Raw genomic sequence first — 7,934 nt, 5'->3', positions numbered from 1 at the left:
GTGCCGCCCGTACTGTAAAGGTTCAAACAGGCGGTAGAAGGTTCAAATGTTTAAAGTGAGTGTTCTCCAATAACAGGTGGAATTTTATCAGCCATGCAGAGGTAGGGTGGGGGCGGTAGGTGTAGGGGTAGTTAGCATCGCTCCCTCACAGCTCCAGGGACCCAGGTTCAATTCTGGCCCTGGGGGGGTGGGTGAGGTGATGGGGATGCTGCCCCAGGTCAAGATCTTTCAGGGCAGTTTCTAATTTGTTGGATCGAAGCCTCGGGTGACTGTGTGCAGTTTGCACATTCTCCCCGTCTCTGTGTGGGTTTCCTCCGGTTTCCTCCCACACTCTGAAAGATGTGCTGGTTAGGGTGCATTGGCCGTGCTAAATTGCCTCTTTGTGTCCCAAGGTGTGTAGGTTAGGGGGATTACCAGGATAAATGCGTGGGGTTACGGGGATAGTGTGCGAAGGTGGTCCTGGGTAGGATGCTCTGTTGGAGGGTCAGTGCAGACTTAATGGGTCGAATGGCCTCCTTCTGCACTGTATGCGATTTGATACCTGACACATTCCAACTCTTCAGCATTCTTGCCAGAGGCAGTTCATGTCATAACTTTGCCAGGACCACTCTTTCAATATCACACTGCTTTGCAGACATACAAGACCCAGTCCAAGCTGTGAGCACGGGCTTTAAACTCCCGCTGCTCGTTTGGACTCCTGCTCACTTAATAGGGAAACATTTACTTCACAAAGTCCACGGGGAAATCTATTAATGATTCCCCGTGTCCCTTGTGGCCAATTCAGAATGCCAAGGGTGACCCAGTTGGCAGGGGCGGGTAGCAATTAAATGCCCAATTAGGGCTAGAATAGACAGGTCTCCAGAATCTTCCCGATGGCGGACAGGTTCCCGCTCAGGCCAAAACTCTGCGGAAGCTGGAGCCAGGCCCCTGGTGGCAGGCCAGAGGAGCGAGTGAGGCTTCCTTTAATTCCCCAACCCATAGACATGGCTGCCAACGCACCATAGTTGCGGCCAAGGGCCATTCTATGGAGGCTTTGGCCAGCACAGTAAGAAGTCTCACAACACCAGGTTAAAGTCCAGCAGGTTTATTTGGCACTAGCTTTCGGAGTCTCAGGCTCCTTCATCAGGTGAGTCACCTAAAGCTAGCTCCAAATAAACCTGATGGACTTTAACCTGGTGTTGTGATATTTCTTACTGTGCCCACGCCAGTCCAATGCCGGCATCTCCACATCATGGCTTTGGCCAGGACAGCAGGAGGACTCCCCAGTTTTGCTTCAAGCAATACCATAGGATCCCTGACATTCAACTTGAAAGCAGAGGGTGACTCAGTTTAAACGACCCCTTCAATCGTCTCCACAAATGATTTTTTAATTCAATTCATGGGACACGGGCATCGCTGGCTGGGCCAGCATTTATTGCCCATCCCTAGTTACCCGAGGGCAGTTGAGAGTCAGCCACATTGCTGTGGCTCTGGAGTCACATGTGGGCCAGACCGGGTAAGGACGGCAGATTTTCCTTCCCTAAAGGACAAATGCTGCCTTCGCCTGCGAGTGTTTCCAGCAGTGCTTTTTTTTTCAGCTTCACGTTCTACGTTGTTGGAATAAACATTCTCAACTGTCGGGCGATTGTAACGCTCAAATGATTTATGGGTAGCAACACCGGACAAAATTACACAGTGAAAGGATGCTCATTCCAAACACAATCGACGCCCTCGAAGGGAGAGAGTGCCCAACTCACCCACCACACAAGGCGGATAAGGCATTGACAGCTGCAGCTCTGGCTTAATACAAAGCACTCTGATTAAATAGTACAAAAGCTCAGGAGGATTTCCTACTCGAATACATTTAAGGCTGCCAGAAAGATTCTCGTTACAATTCAAAACAGATTTTTTTAAAGTCTATTGTGAAGTAATTTCCACCTACATACAGGCTTCACTCCTCCACACTTATGGTGCACAAGGGACAGTTAAGACAGTTGACTTAACCTTTTCACGGTGACAGGGGAATTGACCTATTTGTGTTGGTTCTCACTCTGTACATTAGAGAGATTTGTTTGACACCTGGTATCACTCACCCTGGAAGATGTGAGACATCTATCAACATGCGAGCTCCGTATTGTGAATACTAAAAACACAAAATTAATGAATCTGCATTTTGCTTCACTGCACAAGAGAGAATAGTCCTGAAAAACATTTAATTCCCCACATGTTATTTGCTGATAAATCATTTGCATTAAGTAGCACAATAGCTGCCGAACTCCGGTCTGACACTAAAATATCAACTCACCGCCAGTGGGACCCAAGTTATACTGGGTGAAATAAATAAATAAATACCAGCGTGCATCGTGTTTTTATTTCAGACTGGGCAGGCCTTTATTCTGCCTTTAATATCTACCCTGCGTCGATGCTTTGTTTCATTACTACCACACTTACCATTCTCATTCCATTACGGAGTGTGGCAACCAGGGGATTTTCACAGTAACTCCATTGCAGTGTTAATGTAAGCCTACTTGTGACAAATAAATAAAACTTGAAACTTTACATTTTTGGTATTTAATCTTTCTCGATCTCTAACCTATCTGTGGCATAGTGGTTGGCACTGCTGCCTCACAGCGCCAAGGACTCAGGTTCGATTCCCAGCTTGGGTCACTGTCTGTGTGGAGTCTGCACGTTCTCCCCGTGTCTGTGTGGGTTTCCTCCGGGTGCTCCGGTTTCCTCCCACAGTCCGAGAGACGTGCTGGTTAGGTGCATTGGCCGTGCTAAATTCTCCCTCGGCGTACCCGAACAGGCGCCCAAGTGTGGCGACTGGAGAATTTTCACAGTAACTTCATTGCAGTGTTAATGTAAGCCTGCTTGTGACACTAATAAACTTAAAACTTTGTTCCACCTGACCCGATCCACCTCACACCACACTCTCCCAGACGATCTCTCTTCCACCTTCTTCCGTCGGGAAAAAGATACAAAAGTTTGAGGTCACGTACCAACCGACTCAAGAACAGCTTCTCCCCTGCTGTCATCAGACTTTTGAATGGACCTACCTCGCATTAAGTTGACCTTTCTCTGCGCCCTAGCTATGACTGTAACACTACATTCTGCACTCTCTCCTTTCCTTCTCTATGAACGGTATGCTTTGTCTGAATGGCGTGCAAGAAACAATAATTTTCACTGTATACTAATACATGTGACAATAATAAATCAAATCAAAATCACCACTTGCCCCCCTCCCTTTTTTTCAACAGTATAAAACAAATCACATTTCAACTCTCTTCAGCTCCAAAAAATCATATTGGACTCGTAACATTGGCTGTGTTTCTCTCTCCACAGATGCTGCCAGACCTGCTGAGATTTTCCAGCACTGTTTTTATCTGCTTGGCTGCAGCCATGTCTCATATCCAGGTGAGCGTTCACACATTTGTTCTTTCATGCACAAGTGAAGATCTCCGTCAATAAGTATGAAATGCCTTGAGCACAGATTGGAGAATCTTCACTTAATGAGCACTGGGTTCATTAATGAAAACATCTTCAGTCGGTCCAACTAAACCCAACTCTTCTTTAATACCAAGAGCTAAACACCAAAATAAATGTACAGTGCTGTGTACACCCAGCAGGTCAGGTGACATCTCTTCAGATGAGCTTCCGAAACCTGAAACATTTACCCTACCTCTCACTCCCTCACGCTCTCTCTCTCGCTCTCCCTCTCGCTCTCCACAAAGGCTGCTGGGTGTTTGCAGCAGTTTCCGGTTTTCACTCCAAAGACTTTGTAAAATTAGTTGGACAACGAAAAGGAGTTATACTGTGCGGCGTGTCATCAGAGAATCCCTACAGTGTGAGGCGGCGGCCATTTGGCCTATCGAGTCTGCACTGACAACAATCCCACGCAGGCCCTATCCCTATAACCCCCACATATTTACCCCGCCAATCCCCCCAACACTAGGGTCAATTTAGCATGGCCAATCAACCTAACCCGCACATCTTTGGACTGTGGGAGGAAACCGGAGCACCCGGAGGAAACCCACGCAGACGCGGGGAGAAAGTGCAAACTCCACACAGACAGTGACCAGTGATTGGAATTGAACCTGGGTCTCTGGCGCTGTGAGGCAGCAGTTCGAACCACTGTGCCACCGTGCCGCCAGGAATCTCATTTTGATCTGCTCCAGAGACAGGTTAAGACCGAAAGCCAGGCCTGTAGAGCATAAACGAGTCACTATTTAAATATACTGTTAACTCAGGGCTATAACCCACACAAACTTGGCAATTCACATTACTTTGATAAAAGATGAACACTTTTCACTTTCATTGCTTTTCAAAGCCTTTCATTCAGTTTATAAGATACTCTCACCTGAAAGTACATCACATATTTGATACCGTGGTCTGGTAAATGAAGCTGGGGAGGTTTTACCTTGAAATTGAAGGGAAAGACTTGAATTGATGCAATCTACACTTTTTAATGAAATGCCATCAATTGAATTTCTAAAGACAATCAATGAAGCCTGGCTCCTGACACTGGAAGTTATCCTAGTGGAAATAAAGACAGTCTAAACAGCATTGCTGTTATGCCACATGGGATGCTTTAATAGTAGAATATTGCAACACAGAAACAGTTTGTCAACCCATTAAGTCTCCACAATTGTTCTTCGAAACATGTACCATCTAGTTTAATCTGACTGTCCTGCTCCACGCTCTGCAGAAGCGTGAGGTTTACAGCATGGAAACAGGCCCTTCGGCCCAACTTGTCCATGCCGCCCTTTCTTTTTTAAAACCCCTAAGCTAATCCCAATTGCCCGCATTTGGCCCATATCCCTCTATACCCATGTAACTATCTAAATGCTTTTTAAAAGACAATATTATAGAAACAACGACGCCCAATGCGGGGCTCGAACCCACAACCCTGAGATTAAGAGTCTCATGCTCTGCCAACTGAGCTAGCCAGGCACTTCACAATACACCATGAAGCAAATGCTCGTGATCATGAGCAGGTGAGCAGGGCTGGTCAGCTTGGATTAGTACTGCATACACCTGAACAATAAACAGGCGGCTCAGGGTCTGGGACCTCCTGCCAGCACCCTGCACAGGATACAGTATGAACATCCCTGATGCTCGCCTTTGTCTTTTCACTGGAAAGATGGAGACTGAGGGGCGACTGATAGAAGTCTACAAACTTATGAGAAGCACAGATAAGGTGGATAGTCAGAGGCCTTTTCCCCAGGGAGGAAAGGTCGACTACAAGAGGGCACAGGTTCAAGGTGAGAGGTGGCAAGTTTAGAGGAAATGTGCGGGGAAAGATTTTCACGCAGAGGGTGGTGGGTGCCTGGAATGCAGTGCCAGCAGGGGTGGTGGAAGCAGACATATTAGCAACATTCGAGGTGGATCTTGATAGACACATGAATGGAAGGTGAACAGTGGGATAGAAACCATGTAGGTTTGGTGGGCCAAAGGGCCTGTTCTTGGGCTGTATTGCTCTTGGTGTTCTTTGTACAAACTTGCATCCTTGAATAAGGAAGCTCTGAAAAGAGCTGCTTAGAGAGGCCTGGCCAAACACTTTACGCCATCATTCCATCTCATTGACTGCTAACGATTCAGAGGTTTTAAGTGGAAAAGGTCTCATTCTTCACTGAATTGCAAGTCTGTACGGTCAACAACTAAATACAGGCGAATCGGTGCATAATTTAATTTTATGTGCACTTAGCAAACATAAAACCAACCAAAATAAGCATTAAAGGACAAAGGGAATCAATTATACAAGCATGGAAAAAGCCACTGGGAAAACTGCCCAGTGCTCAAAATAAATCAAGGTTAAAAATTATTAGACAGACCCAGATTCAACTGAAGGGAAAGGCACGCATGATCCCTGACCCCATCCTCTCAGCAAGGAGAGCAGGGAAGACTAATATTTCATGGTTGTATTGTACTGTGTATAATATAGTTTTTCAATGGCGTGTTTAAGGTTACAGCTATTCTGCAATTAACCATGACAAATAATCAGGATGATATTAAAAAGCCACCGATATCATTAACTACGGAATCAAGTTACCGACAGCAAGATCTTTTCTGAGTCACCAGATATTCCAGTGATCTAATCATTCAGAGGATCACGGTGTTACATCACAGACACAGATCGTTCAATCTCCATGGATGCTTTTCTCCACCCAATCTCATCCCAGTCTCCTACTTGCTCCCCGCACTGTTCGACAGAAGGTTCACCAGGATGTTCTAGAAGGTTCACCAGGATGTTACCTGGTCTCGAGGGTGTCGGCTATGAGGAAAGGTTGAATAAATTAGGATTGTTTTCACTAGAAAGATGAAGGATGAGGGGACACCCGATAGAGGTCTACAAAATTATGAGAGGCACAGACAGGGTGGATAGTCAAAGGCTTTCTCCCAGGGTGGAAGTGTCAATTACAAGGGGGAGCACAGGCTCAAGGTGAGAGGGGGAAAGTTTAAGGGAGATGTGCGGGGGAAGCTTTTCACGCAGAGAGGGGTGGGTGCCTGTAACGCGCTGCCAGAGGAGGTGGTGGAAGCGGGCACATTAGCAACATTTAAGAGGCATCTGGATGGGTCCATGAATAGGGAGGGAAGAGGGATACGGACCGAGTCAGGGCAGAAGGTTTTTTCTTTAGATTAGTTAGGGCATCATGATCAGCACAGGCTTGGAGGGCCGAAGGGCCTGTTCCTGTGCTGTACTGTTCTTTGTTCTACATTCTTGTTGACATCTCTTTTCTTCAAGCAACTGTCTGATTCACTTTTTGATTTAAGTGTGACTGTTTCACAACAGTCCGCAGCACACAATTCCATATTCTTCATGACCTTTGGTGTAAATACGTTTTCCTTTCCTATGACGAGCTTTAATCCTGTTTGCGATCATCTTAAATTTGTGCCCAGTAACCAATCCAAACAACCTGTCCCGATTTCCTTCCGTGACCTTTCCCAGTCACGAGGACCACCATCAGGTCATTCCTTAAACTTTGAGGTCGATGAGTGCTTTTCAAATCTCACTTCATTACTGTAAGACTCGGGCCAGAATTCGCCGGCCGTTCACACCCCACCGCTGCTGCCAGAGAGGACGGAGAATTTGGCGCTCAGCCACATCTTCATTCAGTGCAGCGGGATGGGAGAACCTCGCTGGCGTGAACGGCCGGAGAATCCCGCCCACGATCGACAAAAGCATCCTGAACAAGTGTAAGCCTGGCCAGAACTAATCTACACTTTCTCTAATGACGTGCCCAAATCTGTACACAATAGCTGTGGCATCACGAGCAGGACTGGAGTATTGTTAAAAAGAGAGACGTGCTGCTAAAGTTTTGAATGTCGCACTCATCAGAGCAAACACAAGAATGTCGAATTATCAGGACAAGGGTGGCACAGTGGTTAGCACTGCTGCCTCACAGCACCAGGGACCCAGGTTCAATTCCCGGCATGGGTCACTGTCTGTGCAGAGTCTGTATGTTCTCCCCCGTGTCTGCATGGGTTTCCTCCGGGCGCTCCGGTTTCCTCCCACACTCCAAAGATGTGCGGGGTTAGGTTGATTGGCCGCGCTAAATTGCCCCTTAGTGTCAGGGGGTTTAGCAGGGTAAACATGCGGGGTTATGGGGATAGGGCCTGAGAGGGATTGTTGTCAGTGCAGATTCGATGGGCTGAATGACCTCCTTCTGCACTGTCGGGATTCTATGAAACACAAGAATGCCGAATTCTCAGGACAAACACAAAACTATTAGGTGTACGAGGCAGATTTTTTTACACAGAGAGTGGTGGGAACTCGTTGCCAAGGGAGGTAGTGGAAGCGGATACAGTAGTGACTTCTAAGGGACGGCTTGACAAGTACATGAATAGGATGGGAATAGAGGGATATGGTCCCCGGAAGGGTAGGGGGTTTCAGTTAAGTCGGGCAGCATGGTCAGTGCAGGCTTGGAGGGCCGAAGGGCCTGTTCCTGTGGGATAAT

General features: G+C 47.0%; 1 non-coding gene across 1 annotated transcript; it reads right to left on the bottom strand.

Moving 5' to 3' along the window:
- Positions 1–4,856: 4,856 nt before the first annotated feature.
- trnak-cuu (transfer RNA lysine (anticodon CUU)) lies at positions 4,857–4,929 on the bottom strand. Its single transcript has one exon. It is a non-coding gene; the product is annotated as a tRNA-Lys (tRNA).
- Between the last annotated feature and the right edge of the window lie 3,005 nt (positions 4,930–7,934).

This window comes from Mustelus asterias, chromosome 18, assembly GCF_964213995.1.
Source record: "Mustelus asterias chromosome 18, sMusAst1.hap1.1, whole genome shotgun sequence".
NCBI classification, from domain to species: domain Eukaryota; kingdom Metazoa; phylum Chordata; class Chondrichthyes; order Carcharhiniformes; family Triakidae; genus Mustelus; species Mustelus asterias.
The sequence above is the reverse complement of the archived record's forward strand: the minus strand, read 5'-3'. Positions and strand labels throughout refer to the sequence as shown.